This window comes from Larus michahellis, chromosome 7 (assembly GCF_964199755.1).
Source record: "Larus michahellis chromosome 7, bLarMic1.1, whole genome shotgun sequence".
NCBI classification, from domain to species: Eukaryota; Metazoa; Chordata; class Aves; order Charadriiformes; family Laridae; genus Larus; species Larus michahellis.
This window is the reverse complement of record NC_133902.1, coordinates 48,056,047-48,080,836: the sequence shown is the minus strand read 5'-3', so window position 1 is coordinate 48,080,836 and position 24,790 is coordinate 48,056,047. Positions and strand designations below refer to the sequence as shown.

Below are 24,790 nucleotides of genomic sequence, written 5' to 3'. Positions count from 1 at the left end.
AAGTTCAGGCAGGGCCGCACAATTTCTAAGTTAGATTGAGTGTGTTAAAATATTTATTGTTTCTACAAGCATTTTCTGGTAGCGAATCTGTAGGCTAGGATTTTTGCAGAAAGAAAATAAAAAGAAAAAAGATTGCAGCTGAAGCAAGTCTTGAAGCAACCTTCAGATAAGCATTAAGGAAAATTTGTACACTGTTTTGTAGTTAAGCTTAAATAATGTTATTTACATTTTGTTTCCAAAATAGTGTCAAAATTTGATGTTAAATTCTCTTCCCCATCGGATATAAGATGTAGTTAGAAATATCTACTGAAGACTCTTTTTCTGATCTTTTCACAGGTTACTAAGGATTTTCCCTGGAGCTTGATTTTGAATATGACACTTCAGTAATGCAGAGGCTGTAAGTAAATAAAATAATGTTTGCAACCCGTCTTTAACAGCTGTGTTTACACTCTTTCCAGAGCTTCACTAGAACTCGTCTTTGCTATACTCTACCTTGCAATGGGTTTGCAAGGAAGTTTGCAAACTTGCCTCTCCTCGGCAAGTTTGCTGATGACACAAAGCTGGGGGGGGTGGCTGACACAGCAGAAGGCTGTGCCGCCATACAGAGAGTCCTGGACAGGCTGGAGAGTTGGGCAAAGAGGAACCTTATGAAATTCAATAAGGGCAAGTGTAGGGTGCTGCACCTGGGGAGGAATAACCCCATGCACCAGTACAGGTTGGGGGCTGACCTGCTGGAGAGCAGCTCATCTGAAAGAGACCTGGGAGTCCTGGTGGACAACGGGATGACCATGAGCCAGCAATGTGCCCTCGTGGCCAAAAAGGCCAATGGCATCCTGGGGTGCATCAAGAAGAGTGTGGCCAGCAGGTCGAGGGAGGTCATCCTCCCCCTCTACTCTGCCTTGGTGAGGCCGCACCTGGAGTACTGTGTCCAGTTCTGGGCTCCCCGGTTCAAGAAGGACAGGGAACTGCTGGAGAGGGTGCAACAGAGAGCTACCGAGATGATTAGGGGACTTGAACACCTCTCTTATGAAGAAAGACTGAGGGATTTGGGTCTCTTCAGTCTGGAAAAAAGACGGCTGAGGGGGGATCTTATCAGCACTTATAAATACTTGAAGGGTGGGTGTCAGGAGGATGGGGCCAGGCTCTTTTCAGTGGTGCCTAGCAACAGGACAAGAGGTAATGGGCACAAACTTGAGCATAGGAAGTTCGACCTAAATGTGAGGAGGAACTTCTTTACTTTGAGGGTGGCAGAGCACTGGAACAGGCTTCCCAGAGAGGTGGTGGAGTCTCCTTCTACGGAGACATTCAAAACCCACCTGGACATGTTCCTGTGCAACCTGCTCTGGGTGACCCTGACCTGGCAGGGAGGTTGGACTAGATGATCTCCAGAGGTCCCTTCCAACCCTATGATTCTATGGTTCTATGACTAGAAGCTGACACGGTTCTAAAGTGGATCATGCCATTGTAGACACTTTGCTTTATCAGCATCCTGTCTCATGTAAGAGCTCCAATAATGGTTGCTTAATCTGCAGGAGGAAAGCCAAAGACATCTGTCAGTATTGCAGGCAGTGCCACAAGCAGACAAAAATAAAAATACCTTATTAGCGTAGATGAGCAGTGAATAAAATGCAGTGATACATTACCAAAAGCTGACGTGCGGTTTGTTCCCAGGCACAGAACAAAGGCCAAGAGCCTTATTTTACTTGTGATACCACTAATTAAAAAGGCCTACTAGAAGCTGAATGAATGAACCTGAGGGGTTGCTGCCCTGGTCATGTATTTGTTGGCCTTTGGTATCTTGGTGTCAGAGTTAGATATCTGAGGAGTCTTATCACAAAGGCAAGCTTCTGTGCAGTTCCTGGTTATGAATGCTTGAAAAAGATACAATTTCTTTCTCTTCCTCCACTTTTCCCATCTTTTTCTAAGGTGAATTAGTGAGCTGTTAATTTTGGTAGCTCCTTTCTGAATTCTGCATTGTTTTTCCTAATCAGTTCTCTCAGATCTGCTCAATCTCCATTTAATTCAGTCAGGTACTCAACATCCAAACCTCTTGTAATAAAGAGAGTGCTAATTTTTCCTTTTATTTCAATTGTAGTTGATGGCTTTCGTCAGGTGTTATCATATAACTCAATCACCTGCCATTGGAATTTGTAATTTAATCAATAAAGGAGGCAATTTTTCTCAAGGAGATCAAAAGAGAAAGAGCTCAAGGAAAATGCACAGTAAAAGGAAGGTGAAGAACAAAAAAGGATGATAGGAACTGTGGTTTGCACTTAATAGCCACACACCATGGTGATTCTATCCGCCTGGCAAGTAGTAAGCAAAAGAGTTACCACCATTTTAGAATTAATGAATCTAATGAGTGCATCTATGCACTCATCTTGCAAAATCTAGAGGGGAAATTATGAATGTTACTTAAGATGCTATGACAAGTACCTTGTGTCAACTCCACCACACTGAACGGCTTTAGCAACCATGTGCAGTAATAGTCACACTAACAGTTTGATACCAAGAGAGACACCTAGAGATGAAACTCTGTGCTAGGTGAGATTCTCCAACTTTTCTGTTCACATGCCTTTGCTACATTGCTCTTGCTGTAGACAAGGGCAGAGGAGGGAGCAGCCACGGCATCAGGCCACTCTTGACGTGCTCATTGAACAGCTCAAGGCTTTGCAGCACAGGGCCTCAGTAAAAGGTGGCTGTGGCCTGTGTACCTGCTCTGTCCCCTGCCTCTCTATTTACTTCCGCTGCTTCTGCTGCCCCAAAGGAGGAGGTGGCACTGCACTAGCTTGGCAGGATGAGGGGATGGCTACTCATTACTAGCAGTGAGATCTCTCTTGGTTTCATGCCCTGGCCAATTTGAGAAGTGCAGTATCCGGAAGAGCATCTCTGCCAGTTCTGCTGCAGAAGTGAATTTTGTCCCAAGGATGAAGGTCTGTTTTGCGCTCAGCCTCTGGAAGGCAGCATCCCTTTTTCACACTGCCAAGCAGCTTTGAGCAAGGCCTGGGAGGCCGACTGAATGGCCCACTGGAGAAGCACTTGTGCTAGGTCACAGCTGGGAGTCGTTTCTTGGCTCCTTGACTTCAGAGGGAGATTGCCTGTACAGGTCTCAAAAATCAGGCCTCTGAAGCGTCACCCACGGTTTTGCTGATAAATTGCTGATAAGTATTATAGTCTCAACTTGGCAAGTTCCACAGAACTCAAGATGAAAAGTATCAAAATTATTCATTCAGAAAATGTTAAGATTTAAAATTGCAATAAATCATTGGTCTTTAAGGGATATCAAAATGATGATTTGCTTATGTCCCTCCCAAAGCCTCGTTGCTAGCGCTGTAGCCACATTTTCTGCAAATGAAATGTTGAGCCAGCCACTGAAATATGCATCTTGGGGGATTTTTAGAACAAGTTTTTTAATTGAAGTGGGCACATTAGTAAAGAAAGGCTTAAGAATACAACGTTTTGGGGAATTTTAACATGCAGTATGCGGCATTTGTCTCAAAGCTTTTAGTACTCCTCTTGAGTGCTACTACAGATTGAGTAAAAGGATATTTAGAGAGTCTTTAGGTGCTTATTTTCAACCTGGGTTGACAAACATTTCGTGTGGTAAGCGCATAATTTCATAAAACAGTAAGACAATCTACTGATGAACTCTACAGTGAATAATCCAAAAAACCCCCACCCCAAACACTCTACAGCATAAGCTATCACTTAATTGTAACAGAGACGTACCTCAAGGTTTAAGTGTTGAACATTGTGAACTGAAGAATGCTTGGACAAGTGCTACATTGAAATGGCTTGGTCCTCATTTCTCAGCAATTCTGCCTTCCTGCAGCCCTCTTGAATTCAAGTCCTGCTCCTGTTTGGCACAACTGTACCAGAAACTTTTGGACAAGGAATGTGTGAAGCATGCCAATCAGACAGCTACAAAATCTACATAACTGCAACTGGCCAACTTTTGACAAATCACTCCCTCTGCCCTTGGAAAATATCATAGAAGCCTTTTCTTGTATGAGCAATATTGTAAATATTGGTTCATCTTTCTTTCATGAACCTATGTTTAAGTCTATTCCCCAACCTTTCAACAGTGCCAAAGGATTACCAAACATGCACCATATGATTGCTTATGATCCTTGGTCCCTTCTAGTACACACCAAATAATGTCATCAAAGTCAGTGCAGTTCTGCCTGTCGTGTTTGGCCAAATATGAGTGCAGAATTTCTTCCACTGAGTAGCTTAATGTGCTGTATTTGAAGATTCACTTTTTGGAGCAACTAGACTTTGACTGGCCAAAGCAATCAGTGTTTTGCCTAGCCAGGCAGCCTAGGGAACCCAACTGTAAGAAGTGAAAAGCTTCTGATGAGAACCGATGTTGAAAGCATTTCTTGGGGTTGATTTAGCACTCAAGAGCTCAGTGCTTTCCTGAATTGGAGCATCCTCAGAAATAAGCAGTGGCACATGCAGACTGCCCCTGTGTCCTTCCCACAATAATGACTTCCTCTTTTCACCTAAAAAGGAGAAAAAAAGCACTTATGCTTTAGTCCCACTTGTCAGTGGTATTTTGCACAAAAGCCCTCCCACAGAGCAGAATAAGTGGGGGCCTGAGAATCATGCATGTGTATAGTATGTCCAAAAAAGTTTACATATATGTTCATTCCCCCCCCCCCAAAGTCTCTTGTCTTTAAACCACTAAAACGTTTTGAAACACTTGGATTAGTTTTTATGTCCTGCTCCCAGCACCAAACCACCCGTTTTAGTGATTCCACACAGATTAGGAATTTGGAAAAAAAAAAAAAAAAAAGAACATTGCAGCATCTTTTAGCTCATCTCTTAAAGGACTTTGAGTTTTGCTTACGCTGTTTTTGAATTCAACAGGCTGCAGACGGACTGGGTGTCATTTAGCTATTAAAGATTTTTGTTTTCCTGATCATTGTGAAGTAGCATCATTAACACAGGCAAATTACCATGCTTCACTGTGCTGTGTCCATGGTACATTAGAAGCCCTTTCCCATTGGTAAAGCTGGGTCTATTCTTCCGTAAAATGAGGGGCCCATTGGCAGTTCTTTGGCAAGTGAGACAGAAGGACCATTTAATGAGAAGGAGAGTGGTCTAATAAGGGGGAAGAAGCTGAATGTGACAATTGCAGGGAAAGATAGCAGAAGGTTGATTTATAAAGCACTGCATTATTGGGAAAAAATATTCATCTAATTAACAGGGCCAGGGAAGGAGGGGTTTGTAGTTTTGGGGTAAATGAGTAACATGATTTTTCCAAAGTGCGTTTTAGAAAAGCCAAGCACTCCATTCCATTTCTCTGCCCCATACCAAGTGCTGTGCTTTCAGACTAATGGAAACTGGTTTGTATTGCTTAATTTTCCTCTTTGAAATGGTGTATTGGCTTTTGATGAAGAAATTGGACTTATGCTTGAATATGTCTGGATTTTACAAATAGGTTTTTTGTTTAATAAGATGAAACCAATTAACCAGAAAAGTCATTGCCAATGGATTTTACAAGTACATAAAAATATATTGCTTTTTCTTGAAACATTTCATCACCCTTTTAAATGTTCCTTTTTCTTTCCTTTGCCACCAGTTGACAAAGCACTGTGATGAATTTATCCCCTCATGCCTTTTCCTGGAGATTGATCTCTGGCCCTGATCGTGTGTGTGTTTGTTGGGGGTTGTAGGCATATGCATCTATTTATTTCTGTCTCACTTTGCCCCTGGTGGTGTTCAGTGCATTTAACTTGTGGTCTGAGGAAAAACAGAGCACACAAGCTATAAAAAGGTGTTCTTAAAAGGTTACTTAAAGTGGCACAGGACCCAAGGGCTAATGAGCAATCTCTCAAAGCCAGGTGTTAATGCAACTGCTGAAACATTTGGTGCAGCTGAGATGTTGAGGAAGGCAGTAGCACCTGGTTGTTACCCTACTGCATCCCTGGGAGAGGAAAGGTCTCCTGGAAACTCTTCTGAGGTCCCTCATTACGCCAGCTTTGCCTTGCAAGCGAGGGTGGGGACAGGGCCAAACTGTCCCTCAGCGATGCAAAGGTCTGTGGAACTGAGGTCTGGTCTCTGCCTGCCTGTCTCTGCACAGTATTGCTCATTTAATCACCTCTAGCGATATTTTACTTCCATTCTGAATAATTAAATTGGAGGGAATTTTAATATGAGGCCCCACCAGCCTCCTCTACCCCTAAATTTCCGTCAACTTTCTGCTGGTGAGAGGGCTGGGTGACACACAGGACATGGGCGCACACTGAGGAATTATAGAATTTCTCTTTCCATTACCTCAACCCTCCCCATTCCCTTGTAGCCTTGCCTTCTGCTTAAACTGCGAAGGATATTAACTTCTATGAGTATGTGGGGCGGTAACCCAGGCAGGCGTCGCCTCGGGATGACATGGTTTTCCCTGCTCTGATCAGCAATGTGTAAGTTGAAGCATAAAGAGTCTGCTTTGATCCCTAATAACTTTTCTCGTTTGCTTTAGTTACCAGCTGGTACAGAGATGACTAAAACATGGTACTTTGGGGTAAAACAGCGTGTCCATCCAAGTACATGGCATATGACACAAAATTAGCTGTTGCAAACAGACATCTCTGTTCCTGCCAGCTTTGCCCCATCCTTCAAGAAAACATCTGCATCATCTAAAAGAATAACAAACACTAATTTTTGGTAGTACGAAAGGCTTTAATTCTCGTCTTCTGCAAGCAATGGGAGTGCCCTGTAGGTCAGTGCCCTTTTTGCATCCCTGCTTCTAGTTAGCAGTGGTTCTCACACCTTAAAAATAGGTCTATATATTTTACCAGCAGCCTGACGTCATTACTAACGCTCTGCGTATTTGCCATGATTGAGTGATCAAGTTGAAGGAAATGATTGCGTGGAGGGCTTTAAAGGAGTTACCCATTTCAGTGGGGTGTGAACTTCAACACAAACCAAACAGTTGCTTCAAGTCCTCCTGGATTTGTGAAACTCTCTCAATTAGCCGCACCAAGCCGTGAATGATGCTGCCCTTTCAAAAAGCCAGGACGGCCCAACACCTCCTTCCAGTAGCTGCGGTGTGAGCAGCATGTGCTGGTTTACATCCAAGCTCTTCCTCTGCTTATTTAATTCTCACTTTTTTTGGCCTTTGTTAAATTCCTAGGCTGTCCCTCATATTAAAATGACCTTGTTCCTCCAGGGAAACCTCCCCCCATTCAAGCAAATGGTACCAACACCAAATAACCGCTTTGTGGTATCCAGTTTTGTCCTGCATTTGTTTTAAAGCTTCCCAGGAACCCTTGGCTACTTCGTGCAAACTGTTAACTTGAGGGTAATAATTTTGTCTGGGTTTTGTCACAGAAATTCAATTAAGGAGGATTATGAACACAGTTGTAGGCCTGTTTCATTTACAGTTGCAAATGAAACCCAGGCCACACACTGATCGTTTATATAGGAAAGGAGATGCTGTGTAGTTTTGAGTGGCTGAATTACCTGCATGTTCCTTTGTGTGGCTTCACTTATTGCAGAAGGGAGGGGAGGGAGACTTGCAAAATGAATAAAGGAGTGACGGAAAGGCGGGAAAGAAATCACCAAGGGAAAAACTACCCCCACTGCTTTTCCCTAGGAGGCACATTTCCCGTCTACACATAATAAACTCCACGGGGAATTTCATCCTCCTTAGAAAACATATCCCGAAGGGCAAGAATGAGTAGTCCTTTATTTATTTATTTATGGTTAACAAAGAGCAATATTCTATTTTCATGGCCTTGGTTTGGCTCCAAGTCCCAGAGCCACCGGGGGCAAGGCATATGGTTTCACTTTTTTTTTTCAGTTCTTATTTCTGGGCCACGCAAGCTAACTTCTGTGTTCCTTTTTTCTTTTTTCAAGTTTTTCTGCAAGAAGCTGAATTCCCCAGGTAGGGAAGGGGAGAGGAGGGGGAAGGGAGGAGAAGACATTTACCAGATTGAAGCAAAATGATAGCTGCTGCAGAGGCTGGCTCCTGGTGGAAGCAATGTGTCTGGAGATAATAAAAGAAGAAGGGATTTTGTTTATTTTGTGGGATGCCTTTTTTAGTTACGAAGGGCAAAACAAAGGCAAAACTTGTCTTGATGTCCTCTGATGAAACGTCTGTGTTCGTAAAGGAGCAATATATCTTTGCTTTGCTTTGCAACAGTAAACTTGGGAATTACTTTGCACCGCTCTGGAGATACGTGACAGGAACAGCATTTGGTCATCTCTTCTTCCTTATACAGGCTTTGTCCCACAGCTTTGGGCTCTGTCGTCTAACCCTTTGGCTGGGAAATCCCACATTGATTTCTCTGGGGTGTTGCCTCTGCCTGAAGACGCATAGGATGTGGCCTCCTCTTATTAATAAAGCTTGGTTCTTGTCTACTAACTTCATAAGGAGTTATCACATTTTGCAGGTGGGGAGGAGAGAGGTGCCCAAGGGTGGAAACGCAGCCCCAGTTGAGTCAAGAACAGGAACAGCCCCAGACTCCAGTTCCTGTCCTAAGTATCTAAATATCTCCTGCTAGTGAGCGCTGGAGTGTCTGCTAAGGGACCTACACCATGCATCGCCTTTGATTAAAGCTCTCCTCAAGTATACTCTATTTAACAACTCGTTTTCCTCTTGTTTCTTGCTTTCCTCCTGATCCTTCAGTTCCAGGAAGGGTTTTACTGTCCTTACTGTGGTTTCAACTGCGTGCCCAAGAGGCTTACCAGATTCTTCACCAGATAAGGGGAAATAAGCTCTTTTGTTTCTACCTTTAGATCAGATACTGTTTCCATACACCTCTCTATACGGCCTTGACGCTGTTAAAGTCTGCAAGAGAGGCAGGCACCTTATTAACTCTCAAAAACTTCAGCAAACATTGACTGGAATTGATGCAGTGAAGTGTGAACAATATCTACCTTTGCTCCATATCCAGAGCAATTCATCCTGTGGTGAGGGGCTTTTACAGCAATTTATATTTCTCAGTTGTTTCGTGGTAGAGTTGTCTTCTGTCAGACCAAACTTGTGAGAGCTTGTTGTTGAGGCAAAACCTGGATGAAAAAAAATGAAAGGCCTTATATTAAAGGATGATATGTGAGTCCCTCACCTTTTGGGCACTTTTTCTGAAGAAGTTAGGACAATTGAATTCAGTGCCCTCAAGCAGCTTTCAGTCTAGATGAACGTAACTTTGGAGCGGGTATTATGACTAGATGGATCTGAGTTTGAATAACCTTGCAAAAGTCAGTGGGTTCATGCTGGCACAAAAACACTGGGGGAGAAAAGAAGGAGGATCAGGGTTTTCCATAACTATTTTGTTACAGCTGATTGGGATGATCTATCATAATCCAGTTTTGTTGTGTAGTGGAGGAAGGAGATGAGCATCTCCCGAGAGTGAGTCATGAGAAGGGTGACAAGAGCCGACCCTTGGGAGTGCTGATCTCCTCCCGCTGACGTACCAAGCACCTCGCTGCCTAGCCCAGCCCGGCTTTCAGGTGAATAAAGTAGGGTGAGATGAATCTCTTCCTACATTTCAATCACATATTTTATAGTTGGTAACGCATATAAAAATAGCCCTTTTTAGCATCTTTCAATCTGTAGATAGTAGACTTAGATCCTTAGCCAGCATAAATGAGCTAAACTGCAGTGCTGAAGGGGTGATTTTGATGGAGTAACTTCTGCTTTGCTCCAGTTCAAGCAGAGTCAAATATCCATGTAGTTTTTGGGGGTTGTTCTAGTAGGACCCTTAAGCTTAGTACCTAAACCTCAGCAAAGGGACAGAAAGAGGCTGCAAGGTACGTACGGTAAGGTACACAATTTCTTATGATGCCTTATGTTTTGCATAAAGTGCTTTTAGATTCATGACATCTGGCAGCATTGCCCTCTCAAAGTGCAGCAGAGAAATAATCCTTTCAAATCAGCTCTGATAGAGAGAGAAATGTTTTTCAGTAGCCCGGTTTAAAAATCATATCTGAGTCTTTCCCTCCTGTGGCTGGTAGCTGGTTTAGCACAAACAATGCACACAGGCAGTAGCCATTTCAGCGGTTTCCCTGGAACTTGCTGTACATTTTTAATTCTTTTCTTTCTTTCTTTCTTTCTTTGTTTGTGTTTTGTTTTTTTTTTTTTGAACAGACTTTTTTTTACACAGAAGGAAAAGCGTGTAGTTGAATCATAAAGCTAGATAAAGTATTGTGAGCCTGTGATGGATTGAGGTCCTTTTCAGCCAAATAATGACTTTATCTGCTTATAATGGAAGAATTGAAAGAGATGTGGGAAAGTAAGACTGAAACACACTCGGGAGCCTATATTTCAGGAACGAGGAGGAGGCTGACCATTAATACGGGAATTAATAACCCTCCAAAGCCACCTCTTTTGAGCAGCTGGAGTAGGAACTGGCAGTGCAGCATGCACAGACTAATTCTCTTTTAGAGCAGCTAAAATTAAATGTTTGTTACAGCTTTATGTACGCACACTCTCAGCAAGGGGCCGCTTTCTTTCCCTTTAGGCAAACTCAGAAGAGGAAGAACATTTAACAGCCTCGAACCACCCAGTCTGTGTGCCATATGTATGTATGTGCCACTGAGCCATGCCTGGGTTGTCACTGCTTAGACTCTCCCTTAAGGGTGGAATCTGGGCTGGTTGCTGGCAGTCCATGTTGTTAGAGGCACTGGAGCAAAATGCTAATGTTGATCAGAAAGGGAAGGTTTGAAATTGTAGGCAAACAGAGAAGATCCATCATGCGTTTTCACAGATGATAAAAGGCTGACAGTGGCAGCCTGCTTATCAAATAACTAGATTTATTGAAATAGCCTGTGCTCTCATTAAATAGTTTGCTTTTTATGTTTTCATTTTATTTCATCTTACTGAAGGTGTCTGGGATTTTTTCAAACCTACTATTACTGCCATGGCAAACTGGCTAATTTAGATCATTTCCTCTGTTAATGCTTAAAAGAAGGATGGACTGCGGTGTTCTCTTCTTGCTAATGTAGTGGGACCTCAGCGCAAAGCCAGTCCCTGTCATGAAATCAGAGCTTCCTGGAAAATAAATTATAAAATCAATGTAATAATTATAAGTTTGTTCCTTGCAAGATGATAGTACTGGTGGAAGTGTGGCTACACATTTCATTTTGCGTGAGCCTAGCGCCGTCAGCTATGCACAGAAAATGGTGTAGGATCGATCATTTTTAATCACTAGAGAGAAATAAAATGCAGAAACAAAAATGTTGCTAGCATGATATGACATCCCTGTGCTGAAGGGACCATTCCTTTCATGGCTCAGCGAAGTACCGCATTTTGTGTTTTTGTTCCCAGGGGAACAAGCTGCTGCTTTCCTCCTTTTCTGAAAAAGTTTGTAAGATGAGAAGCGAAATATTAATAATTGAAAATGCAAGTTGCAGTAATGCCATTTGCATAAGGATGTTTCTTGACCCATGGAGGCTATTCACTGTTTGTTGGAGAAAAGATCAGCAGAGGAACTGTGGGAGCCTGATGGATCTAAAAGGCTACCTGGCAGTAAATAACGTTTCTCAAATGAATCTTAATGTGGTTCCCAAGACTGGAGTTCTCTAATTATAGCCTGCCCTTTTTCCTGGAGGACCTGAGATACTATCAAGAGAATCAGTTCCCCCCAGCGCTGGGTGTGGTGGCAGTAAGTAGACATTAGCATGGAGAGAGGGTTTTTTAACAAAGGACATGGAGACAAATCCTTCCTCCTGCAGAATTTGCTTGCTGAAGTTTATCAGTCCCTGTGACCTTCACTGAAAAAGTCCTTCTCCAAAGACATTTTAACGGTGAACTGCGTGGAGTTCATTCACCCGTCTGCTGCAGCAGGGGTTAAGACTGAGTTGAGTCTGCTGATATTTTAACCTGTAGTTTCAGGAATTGTGGTTGTTTTTTGTTTGGCTTTTGGGGGTTTTGTTTGTTAAGCCAGATGCTTATGCTGCAGAGCCATCCTTCCATGCTGTTTTGAATGCTAGCGGTACCGAAACATTACTCATAAAGTGCACACACTGTTACGATTCCTGTCTTTAACTCTTAGCATATTTATAGGCCTCATTTCCATTTTTTGTGGTCTCATTAATGGAACAGCAATAATAAATTGAAATGTTAATGGGGGATCATTTCACCAACAGCAGAAGGTATTAACGAACTTGATAAGATAGTTGAAAGGAAAATAACTTTTTAGTAGTGTAATTTTTTTGACCATAGCCCCTGATGGTCTCCTTCCAAACATGTGTAATTGGGGCAGTTCTGAAATTATGGACATAATTTCATATGGACTTTTTTTAAATCAGCTTCCCAGACGCCTTGCATGGGAGATGGACCAGCTGCAGAAATTCCAGTGGGGGCAGCCATTCTGGAAGCTGAAGCATGAGCAGACTTTACTGTAGTCATGGCAGTAATGATAGAAACCCAGAAAGCACCTTTTGTCTATGTGAGTTAATGACCTTCATTAACATGGTGTGAAAAAGTGGTCCTCCTTGTATGAAGTGGGCAGTTCACATCCTGTTGTGAAGTACTTGGAGATAGCATTCAGGTATGGTCTCATATAGGAGTTAAATTCCCCAACAAACAAAGGAATTGTACCTTATCCTCACAGATTTGTGGAAGGAGCCTGAGAAGTCCTGTGGCGGCACCGCATCTTGCTTTTCCCACTTGTAAAGTGGAGGGCCTTGAGGTGATGGAACACAGTAGGATTTTCAGGCTTGGTCAGTTAGTATCTGTGCAGAGTTAGTATCTTCTGAGGGAGAGGTGGTACCCTGGGGGGCAATTCTCAGCTGGAAGTAAACAGTACCGGACACTGTCCAGTACCTTTCCCAATGCTATACTTTGTTAAAGACCTCTGTGCTGGAGTTAATTACAGCTGTAAGAACATTTCTATATGCATGTTTAGAAGTTGAAGGCTAAAATTTGTAATAAAATTGCAGTAAATTTGCATTTTGGCCCCTGGTACAGGGCACCTGTTTGATGTTTAAGTAAGTCTTTTGCCGCATAGTTCTAGGAAGTTTGTTCCCAATGAGTTTTCCTCTCTCTGAGCACATGCAGTAATGCTTTTTGGACTTTGCTTACCCACAAATATAGTAGAAATTTTGAAGTGGATTGGCAGCTTTTCACCACCCTTCTTTCTTTCTTTCTTTTTGTTAAACAATAAGTTTAAAAGTACTAGAGTGGGCCAAGGATTGCATGTTTGAACTGGTTGTTTCCTATAAGAGAACGGAGATTGGCATTTAAATATGCCATTCAAGGTAATCGTCTCACAATCAGGAGTCTAGAAACCTAGAAACTTAATGTAGTCTTGTAAGTACAAATACGTGCAATTTTTTGAGAAAATAGAAACAACATTATATTCAAAAGAGGAATGTGATTTGTCTAATTCTCTCTTCTTTTGTAGATATCATTAATTTCAAAATTACTTCTGTGCAGTGTTGTCTTGATTCTGTGCAGGGAAACTGCATGAGCATGAGCCCACTGGGCTAAGCATGGGATAAGCAAGTACGTATGGAAGTGGACAGATAAATGCCAATGGAAGGACATTTAAAACAGGAAAAAAAAAAAAAGAGATTTTCTGTCTAGCCTTATTGGCAAATAATCAGTAAAAATACTAGGAGTATTACATTGCATTTTTTTCTTGCTTAGGGCTTGATCCAAAACTCACCAAAATGAGAAAATGAGTGGGAAACTTTATCTGATGTGCTTGAACTTTGGGCTGGGACACCTGCTCCCCACTCACTCTTTCTGTCTTACTGCAACAAATTGCTAAGTGCCTCAGGCAAATAGATATTTTCAACAGCCAGCACTACCAACACTCCCTGGCACTGGCAAAGCAAACTTAATCTGCTGTGGCTGTAATGACTCTTCAACATGTAGAGAGGAAAACAGTTGCTTTGAGTAATACAACACGGACATGAATATGGATATGGGTATGGATGTGGATGTGGACATAACCCAAGCATGTGGCATGGGGTTACGTGTTCAATAAGGTGTCATTTTTATATAGACAAGTGACCTTAAAATGCTTGTTCCAGTTTGCTGCACCGTCATCTCTTAAAGTTCTTATTCTTTAGCACAATTGTATTTAATTTTCCCCCTGTTTTTTATGTCTTATAAAGTTCAGGGTGTGCTGATTCGGTTTGGGGATGGAGGTGGAGCACAGCTGGTGGAGTGGAGGAGCAGGGAGGGAGCAGATCTTTTTAAAGCAGCTAAACTCGTAGCCAAAAAAGATACTGCATTTATAATGTTCCCATTCTTCTCAATACTTAACAAGAAAAATGATTGTGTGTGTGTGACGTGAATATTCAGCACAGAGCTTTGGTAGCTGACCGCTCTCTTTTCACAGCCATCCAACCGCACACACATTCCTAGGGGATTACCTCACTGCCAGCGCTCCTCAAAGTGTGGGATACGCTGAAGCCGACCAACTGCAAAGCTCCTTTCTGCTCACTGTGGTGCTGATTTTAAGCAATGACCTTTAAAACCACAAACCTAACCCTACATCTACCCCCAAAAAGGTTTTTATCTGTTAGCTAAATGGAAGAGATGCTGGGAGTGGAAATAGGGTAGAGTCTGTAGGTTACGTGTAGAAATTCCTCTCCAAGCTTTCCACTCCTCTTTGGCTCTAAACACTCAATAACTTTCCAGCCAGAGAATGTTTGTCCCTTCCTTCTCTCTCTCTTTTTTGTGTTCTTCCTTGTTTTGCATATTCTGACAACACTGTTTACTTCAGTCTGCAGCTCCCACTGCTTTGTGTGCTTTCTCCCCATCTCACAATTGCACAAATAAATCACTGAGGAAAATTTGCATTTGATGAGAATTTTTAGGTGATATTAAGTTTTATGGGTGGAATATAATGTATATGACTTGGCTTAACTAAACTGAATTTTCATTTATGACAGAGAGGTCTTTATCTGTACAAGGCTGGTTTTGTCTTTCATCTTTTTTGCTGTTAAACATGCCAGTGGATTTGAAAACCCGAGGATGACAGGTCTCAGAAAGTATCGTCTCTCTTGTATCAAAATATCTGCTTATGCCAAGTGGAGCAAATCTGCATCATCACAAGAGCTGAACAGTTAATTTATGCCAGGAATTTCTGAACGCCAGGCGGTCAGAGTCCGAGGCCTGTATGTGTTGTAGCACCCTCTAGTCGCTCTGTTGGTAACTTGCCACGCTCTAGAGGAGAGATGAAGTCTGGCAAAAGAATTTAGATCAAGTGAAAGTTGATTAAAAGTTTGTCCAGCGTTTCTGTGCCCTGATATTCTATCTATATAGGTTGGAAGTGGCTTCCTTCCCCATCCTACAGAGTGGTGCTTCCCCGGAGCCCTGCTGGATTTGGCTTTGTTGAGCGCAGGATTTCTCTTGCCACTGCCTGTCCCGCTGCCATGACAAAGCTTGTGGATGGGATGCGGTTTGACAGTGAGATTGCTGGGGCTGAAGTGGGCTGTGAACACACGCTACCTGTTCTGCCATCGGGGCTGAGGTCATGACGTCCGCAGAGCAGTGGGGAGCCTTGGGAAATTAGTTACTTGTTGGCTGCTGCAGCTTTGTTTCAGGGAGATGGGGAACCAGCCTCCCAATTCCCATTTCACCCTCATCTTAAAAATCTGAATTGAGGGAAGGGACAGAAGAGCCGTTATATTCTGGGTCACACACCTAACTATAACATGTTCAATGCATACCACTGACCAGGAACTCGGCCTGTGGTATTTCTCCATGAGCAACAGGAAGGGCTGTGAGCCTCTTGCAGTATCCCCAGATCCAGCCTCCCGGAGCGCAGGTACTTGGGAGGGCTCCATACGAGTTCTGACTTTTTGACTGTTTCCCTGGAACAAGGCTGGCAAATTATAGTTTGAGATTGTCACACGGATTAATACTAATAATGCTGGTGCGGCTCCCCAAAGTTCATGAGGCACTGATGAAAGTGCTGGTTTCAATTTATTTATTTTTCAGGCCAAAGATTTCCACACTTGCACAACTCCCTTTGCTGCCATTTTCCATGCAAGGGGCCTGCGTGCCCCTGAGACTGATGCCGCATCTGCTCCTCTGTGAAGACAAAGATAAACTGGTTCATGGTGTGTTGTTATTTCACTTGCTCTTCAGCATAAGAACAAGCAGTAAGAATGCATTTAAGATGTTAATGAAATTAATGAAAGCCAGATCTGGGAAACAGCTGAGATTGTTGACTGTCTCAGGCAGATTTGTACTTCATTTTAATTACAGATGAGCCAGAACCGAAACCCTGATTAGAATTGCTCCAGATTTTGGATCCACATCTCTCAGCTTTGCAGTTTGGACCAGTTTCTAGTGTTTAATGCTCTTCCCATTTTATTGTTCTTCTGGTTTTACTCCAGGTGTTGTAATGTTTTCATTTTGTCTCTGTGAAAGACTGGCCTCAGTGATGGACATGAGGACTGCTGCCACGGGTCCCACGGGGGCTGCAGAGGCGTAATTTGGTAGCAGGATGTGCTGATACACGCTGGGGGAGCCTGTACTAGACTTTGGGTTGATAAACATTTCAGTGCCGTCTATGCAGGCAGGTGGCTGCCCCTACTGGCATTCTGGCAGCTCAGTAAAATACGGTCCCTGGGAAGCCCTCCTTCGGTTAAATGGCAAATGTCTTTCTCTCTGGCCTGAAACAGCCACGACTCTTGACCAGTGCCCCCAGCTGCAAATCTGATTGATGTTTTGTTACCATGCTTTTGCCCATAACGCCAGAAGACCCCGTCGACGGTGTGGTGGTCTCAGTTTGCACGTATATCAATTCCATTGCAGAATTTATACTTTGATTAAAAAGAAAAGCCTCTTGGAGACAGTGTATTAATAATGAACAAATTCCTTTTTATGTCTCCTGGATATAAGGGGACCTCAAGCCTCTCCCTGGAGAGAGAGAATGGTCTGAACAGCCCAGTTAGAAACCTCAGAGGCAGCAAGCACACGGGAAAGGCTGGTTTATTATCTTTGTTCTTTCGTTGCTATACTTAAATCCCAGAACAGTATTACTTTGGGCCGCAGATATTGTACCGTGCATTTTTAGGGAAGGTTGAGAAAAACACCTGATCATAATGGCTTTAAAAACAGTGATAAGAGAGGGAGACGAAAAAATAATTTACATTAAATGCTACAGTGCTTCATTTACACAGTATAATAAAAACCAAATTTTGTTATTCAAGTAATGATTGCAGGTTATTAAACTAGGCTTTAAAGACTTTATAAATGAAAGGCTTTTAATAAGTGATAAACATGGATGATAATGCACTTGAAAATAGAGAGAATCTTTATTAAGTTTGACACATTTATTCTCCACCCACCCACTTCCCTGCTACTTTACTTGGTCCCTGGATCACTATCGCAAAAATTCACCATGAGACAAAGCTTTAGCTGGGAAACTACATGGGAAAGCACCACCTTCCATGGCTGCCAGGGCCTGGAGAACGTGACATTTTGGGAAGAGGCTGTAACACCGTGGATTCCCGCTGATCGGAGCAGCGGTTGTGGGGCAGCTAAAGCAGGTGGGACTCCGCTTCTGGAGCCAAATTCGTCGCCAAATGGTTTCCATCTACGTGTGTAAGAGATCTCTCCTACACCGATCGCTGGAAGATTAAGCAGAGCTCACTGAGACATGAAAGTTGCTCTCCCCAGACAGCCGTTCAGTTAGAAAATTGGCAGCTGGTGGTGTTGGCAGGCGATGGGGCTGATGGGCAGAGCTGACCTGTGCTTCATTAGGGCCTGATTCAGAGCCTATTGACATCAATGGATGCCTTCTCGCTAGCTTGAAGGATCTGGCCTGGGCAGTGCTGGAGTGAGAAACTTGGCCTGCTGCTTTTATTTTTTCGAAGGTTAGTTCTGACTGTCATCAGACTGGGACTTACTGACCTGGAGAGGAGGTGGCAGAGGAAGAGGCAGAGCTGTGCTGCTGAGCCGAGGGTAGAGCCTTCCCCTTCTCAACTGGTAATAAACTGATGCTGGTATAAGGGAAATTGTTCCTGCAGGTACTGCCTTTTGGTTAAATATTGGAGAGTCATAAAAAACTTCCTGTTATGAGGGTGAGCGTATCAGACAGCCCTGCCCAGCTGCAGTTTTGGATAACTTAATTTTACCTGCTCAACTTGCCTTCTCATTTCAGTGGAATATTCTGCTATATTTTGCCTAAATTATTAAAGACTGATGAGGTTTCCAACCTAGAAGTGGCTGCATTTCAGTGATGGATGAGTTGATTCTTGTGTGGATATAGTAATCAAGGCATTTTTAAGCATCTTCGGCATGCAAGGCACAATATAAATGTAAAATATTATTTTGTACCATGCAGCTGCTCAAATCTGAAATACACATTATGTCTCGGTAATATAGACAGTGCTTAAGACTGTTAAATTAAACTATTAAAGCCTATAGAAAAAAACAGAGATGACAGAGTGCAAATTAAATCTGAATTATCGTTAAATTGCTGTGCCAGTAGTTTTCAAACACATTCATAGTGACCTGTAAGAGAGCAAGGGGAGTGGAATGACATTCACACCTCCTAATTGGAGTCATTATCTGTACTTTGTTATCGTGCTGCCCACAACAAGGGCATCCCTGGGACAGCAGTGACCCGGGTAGGACAGAAAGCAGCCTGTGGACCACAAGGGATGCATAGGGATGTAGTGAATGTCCTGCCATCTTTCTGATTTAAAGCCAGGACATGGCCAGGCAGTCACTTTGTCAGAGAGACAGTTTTTAAAGGCGGTAAATGACTGCAGGCTCTTTTCTGTGCAGGGCGACCGAGGTGGGTGCATGGCTGCGCTGTGCTTGTGAGAAATGCCGGTGTCCCAGGGACATGCCAGTGCTTCCTCCCCTCTTCTCTCCTCTGCTAACAGCCCAGGCTCAGAGGGGGGCCTTGCTGGACCAGGGGCTCATAATAATTCCAGCTATGGGCCTTCATGGAATATCAGATAGAAAAGGAGCCTTTTAGGTCATCTAAGCGATCTGCCTGCCTAAACATGAGCACACCTGACAGTATGTTCTCAGGTGCTTTGTCCGGTTCGTTTATATCCAAGTTTTCAGAGCTTCCTTTGGAAGTTTATCCCTGCCCCAGTCTCTAATAAGCACTCCACACCGTATTTTTAAATTAAGATTTCGCCTTTGTTTTCCTCATTTCATTACTCATGATGCTATCTCCGTGTACCTCTTAAAAATCCCTTTCCATCCTTAATCTTTACAAGTGCTTGCAGGCATGTGGGTATCTGTTTATTGTGAGTCAACCTCATGCCAATCCATCAGTTTGCCTCTTGGAGCACTTTATGACAGCAGAAAGTGATTAATTTTCAAAGCAGACACAACCTTTAATCTGCAGAAAAGGAAACAAACTTTCCCCCGCTCCATTGCTGATTGAATCTGGAAATGAATGAATGATACCCGACTCAAATGTGTTTCTAAAATAGTTTTCATTAAATATAATCGGTCAGTGCTGATCATCAGAAGTGTCTTGAAGATTGGCCTATATATGTATATGGTACTAAAGTCAGAATGAGCTCAGTGATCGATATTCATCCAACATCTTAATCTGCTCAACAGTATTAAATGGATTTTCCCAACGTCCCCGTAAAGCGGGGAAATAATGTAACTCTTGAGGAGAAACATTAAAACAGAGAGGATAAATGTGATGTCCAAAGCAACGTTGAGCAGCTCCTGACTTGTATCTTTGTACCCATCAGCCTGCTGTTTGTCATCATCAACTGATGCAGTTACAGCTGGGGAAAACTCCCACAGGTGGCCAAGAAAACCCAGGGTTTGGTAAAACTGGAGGAAACATCTCAGTGTGGCTTCCCCCTGTATGTGTTTTGGAGTCCCAGATCTGTCAGCTGCTCATTGCCAATGGCTGAATTGGGACTAAACCTGAGCGCTCACACAACCTTAGTTCTGACTACAGTTTATTTGTTTTCTGGGTGGTTTATTAGTTGTTGGGCTCCTGTACAAATGATGGGAATACAGATCCCTGTCCTGAAGTCCATCCCTTGCTACGCTGATAAAATGCATTTCCCGCTTCCAGCATGGGGCTGAACCTTGGTCCATGAGAAGCTAAACTCAAATATGCAAGTCATTTTACATACTGCTGCACTATAAAAATCATACTGATTTTATATACATATACAGTTAACTCAGTAATGGCTAGAGATCTGTGTTCCTCCCTAGATGTGCTGTAGGAAACCTTTTAAATCTCCCCGTTGCAAAACGAGAGGGTAACTAACAGTGTATTTAATTTAGTTATTTAAGGCCGAGTCTGCTATGGGACATTTGTCTGTGGCTATGACTTCTGGCAAGATTTGAATGAGTGACCGAGAAGAATCTGAATCATCCAGTCATGCAAATTAAACTATTTCAATAATAGGAGGGCTACTTTTCCTGATCCATAGTAATTGATGAGGCTCATTATATGTTAATATCACTCCTTTTTTTTAATCTTACATGTAATTCACTACAGTGTTTCAATGTGAAGGTATAATTAAGATTCAGATGGCAATTTCATTCTAGGCTGCTCTCTACACTTGCTTAAATAAAAATTAGCGCTTGCAATGCTATTTTCTCTAGAGGCAGAAAAAAATATTCTTTTTGATACTTCAGATATAAATCCATTCAGCCACTGCTGAGTTTTCTAATTGTGAAAAAATGCAAAGTACTACCTCTTCCAGGCAATCACTGCTTCTCCTCCCCCTCCGTGGTTCGGTGCCCCTGATGAAGGTCTTGTGTTCAGGGCAGCAGCCGGGGCTCAGTTTCTAAATGCACAAAACCTCAGACTTCCATGGTTACAGCTGTGACCAGTGACCAGTTCCTCCATCTATGTGTTAATGTTAATTGTCAGTGTGCACGGTGCTGGTGGGTACGGCAGCCAGCCTCTCCAAGATCTGCACGACCAAGCTGTTGGTGCACACAGCCGTGCATGAACCTTCATGAAATCTCATTGAAATTTTGCCAGGCTTATTATACACATTAAGGGTTTATGTGGGGCTTAAATTGGGCAAAAAGCCTTGGTGGTGAGGGCAGGAAAGGCATCTGTGTGTCCGTGTGCTTGCGTGTATCATCACTTTGCGCTGATCCTCTTCTTTACGCCCAGGCTCTGGCTGTATGTGGGATTTGATGACTGCCTACCAGTTGACTACACACATGAGCTTACGGCGGGAATGCAGCTCGCTGTTGACAGAAATGCTTTGGAATGTAGCGTAAGAAAAGAGCAAAACAAAATGTTTCTGTAATATCTTGTGAGGAAAGACAAATGTGGGTGTACATGAAAACATCCAGGCGAGCCTGCTGACGCGGGCAGGGAGCGGGGAGACGGGAGTTTCTGTGCTTTTGTAAAGTGAGTAAAATAGTCACTACCCAGCTAGTGGGAATTTCTGAAGTGCATGGCAAAATCTCATCCTTTTTTTGGTAGCAACCATCTTTTGGAAGTGATCTTTTTGTTTAGGCTGACATCAGGGTCTTTATGAAACCCGTTTCAGAGGTTTTCTTTGCTGGCTGCTTGAAGGGAGCAGGACCGTGTGTCCGGAGCACAAATCTTGTGGAGGTGTGAACTGCGGCTGCCTGGCAGCGGTGGTGCTCGGCAGGGCAGCCCAGGTCGCTTCTCTGCTCCAAGGGAGAAGTGCATTTTACAGTGCTCTCAGTGCAAGGCCCCGTGGGGGCTCATAGGCTGCGGCATACAGAAATCATCCCTCTGAAGCAATGCAGCCGCCCCGGGGGCAGAAGAGTGGAAGGGGGGAGGCTGCCTGTGGCGGGGGCTGCAGCCACCATGTGGGCAGGGGACAAAATCCCATCTCCACCCCGCTGTTGGAATGGATGGGATGATGTGCCAACACCTTTTTCATTGGGGGGGTCTGTAAGAGCCAGAGTGATCGTCATCCTGCTCTGCAGTGGGGAGCACTGTGAAAAATCACTGAGTGCCTTTCTGACTCAGTTTCTCCTCCTGTAAATTGGAGGAGAACTTCCCCAAAGGCACTGTAAAAATGATTACATTAGAGCGATGGTGTGGTGTAAGGAACTGTATGAGTCCTTCAGAGAGACAGGTTTCTGTCTGACAGCTGCTTTAAAGATGTAAAAAGAAATGCAAAGATTTGGCTTCGCTTTGTACCCTGTGGAAAAGCAGGATATGTCTTTCAAAAAAGGAATTTATCACAGTGTTGTAGTTTTGAAAGACCACAAGTGGTGTGGGTCCTATTCTCCCCTGGTGTAACTGCAGCTCCTGCGCCCGGCTCGCTCAGTAGCAGGGATTTGGGGTTGCCCGTCCGTGCAGGTAACTGCAGTGGGAGTGTGCTGTTTCTGTGCCATGTGTTGTACCTTAATGTGAGTTTTGGAACTGGGCCTGTTTTTAATAAATTGTACCTTTTCCTCGACTGCTTCCTGTCTAAATACTGTGCGCTAACCCAAAAATGAGCAACCGTCACAGCAGCTGTCAGTGGATTTTTGTATGTTCTCAGCAAAGACCCTCTGAGGAATTTCCTTATTAAACAGCCGAGCTATCAAAAGCGCCTTTTCCTGCCAAAAAGGGCAAAAAGCACAGAGAACTGAATGAATGTTGAGTGAAATTCTGTTGCAGTTTAACGAGACTGGGCCTTGGAAGGAGATCTCTCTCCTGACTGGTGCCTGCTGCAAAGAGAATCAAAACAATACGTTTAAGTCTTGAGGGTAAAACCATTACCATCTTTACTTTGACCCTTTCTGGGTATACCAGTATTTTTGACACGTTGCTGATGGATACTGTCACCCCTGGAGCTGAGCTGGGCTGTGGGGTGTTTGTAGGGCATCATGTGCAGTGAAGTCTTATCTACCCTTGGACAAACTCTAATCTGGGGGGCTGGAGAGCATTGTTTCAGCCTTCAGTGTGTTTCAGACTTGATCTTGAGGAGAGAAAGTACTCACCTCAGTAGTAAGAAAACAAATGAAGGTGTACAGACACACCAGGGGTGTCTGTAACTTTTGATGATGGAGTAGAATGGACCAGGACTCACAAGCCTGGAAAAGACATGGACCAAGTGTGGATGTGGCAGAGATCCAGTGGACAGGAGATGGCGTGGAATCAGGCAAGGAAGGATGTGGCTTCACACATCTGGAAGTCACTGTTTTGCTTGCTGTGTTGTTTTATGGCTAATTCTATAGGAGCGTTCACTGGATAATTGCTGATGAAGGGAAACCTGTGACAAAATTAGGGCCAGGGGTGATAGTGCAGAAATTGGCTTGGAAAAGCATTGGGACAAGGCTTGATAGAAGCAGTAGAAAGGCAGAACCTGCATTTTTGCAAAGAAGGAAGCAAAATGATCTGATTTGAGACAGAGGGTGATGTTAAAGAGAAATACCATGTCTGAGAGGTGGACAAGCTGATCACATGAATTAAGACTATTCATTTCCATGGTAGTACAGAAATGTGCTGTCTGCTTTTATTCCATCTCAACCTGGTTTTGGCCATTTTTATTCTGAGTCACTGCCGGAGGGTGTCCTTTAATGCTGCCCTCCTGTACAGAATTCAGGAGCAGGGCTCTTTTGCGGATCTAAGTCTTTCCATTATCTTATTTCTTTCCGAAGGGAGCAAAATTGATTCCCAATAAAGGAGCTGGTTGATTTTTAAGATTCTAGCACTTGCCTATTTATTTGATCTTTTGGTTTTCCATTTAATGGGTTGCTCGCTCTGTCCCACCTCTAAATGACTTTCACCCAGTCTGGGGGCACGGACGGCAGCTCCGCATCCAGGCTATTGCATGCTGCACCCCTTCTCCAGGGATTCCTACCACATTGTTGGATATGAAAGCTAAGAAAAAATGTTGTTTCTCCTTTTCCTTCAGTGGATTTGACTTTTATTCATTTTGCCCCTGTCTGTCAGGACTGGATGAGTGGAAGGAAGGTGGAGTCACTGAAGCTCTTTCGTCACAGACCCTGAGTGCACTCTGCTTCACTCTCCCCTTATTCCCCAGAGTAAATGACCACTTTTTTACATACCCTTGCATTTTCTTCATGCTTGTTTTTTTTTTCCTTCTCATCATGGCCTTTTTATCCTTGTTGCATCCACTCCTTTTGGTGCTGAGAAATCGTCAGCTTTGAGGCATTTCCTATTTTAGTGAATATGTTTGTCAGTAATAAACAACAGAGCATGGTCCAGGCCAACAGCACAACATAAATCTTGATATTTCTTATTTATTCCTGATTAATGTTCACACACTCAAGCCAGCTGGTTTCCAAGTTAGAATATTTTTTCTCTGTCTCTGACCACTGCAAACTCTTCCTTTTATATAAAGGATAAAACGTGTTTTCCTCCTGCTTTTTAAAGAGATGCGGTAGCTGTAGTTGGGACAAAGTCTATTCCCCAGAGTCACTTTGGTTGTGCAGCGCTGGGAATTTGTTTGCAAATGATGCAAATACCGTGCAGATGAAAAAGTGAGCATGGCTGTGTCTGTTATCCAGTGTGATTTTTTAATCCTTTTCTGAAGATAACTTTTATTCAGCAGGAAGCTGGTTATTTGACACACCATATCCTTCTTGTGGGTAGTAGATCCCTACAGGATTCCAGAAGGCTACTGGCAGAACAATTAAGGGTGCATATTTTAAGCAGTGATTTCAAGATATGCTTACAACTCTTGTTGCTTGTTAGGAGAATAGGAATTGCCACGCCATATGAAACTGGCAGTCATTCTACTCTGATGTGCTGCCAGTGACAGTATCCAATGTCGGATGCTTTAGGGAAGATGCAAGAAACTATGAAGTGCCATAAAGGAGCTTCCTCTGACTCACACGCAGCAGAGCTGGCTGATGCCCTGAAACATGTTGATGTAGTGTAGACAGTGATTTTTAGCTCGTGACTGGTGTTAGGAGTGAGTTTTC

General features: G+C 43.3%; 1 protein-coding gene across 3 annotated transcripts in view; it reads left to right on the top strand.

Moving 5' to 3' along the window:
• Positions 1 to 24,790, top strand: part of SEMA5B (semaphorin 5B) — a 272,794-nt gene that overhangs the window by 85,959 nt on the left and 162,045 nt on the right. For all 3 annotated transcript variants that reach the window (XM_074594864.1, XM_074594865.1, XM_074594867.1), the window contains one exon: positions 337 to 397. The gene's annotated coding sequence lies outside the window, so the exon portion shown is untranslated. The remainder of the gene's footprint in view (positions 1 to 336; positions 398 to 24,790) is intronic.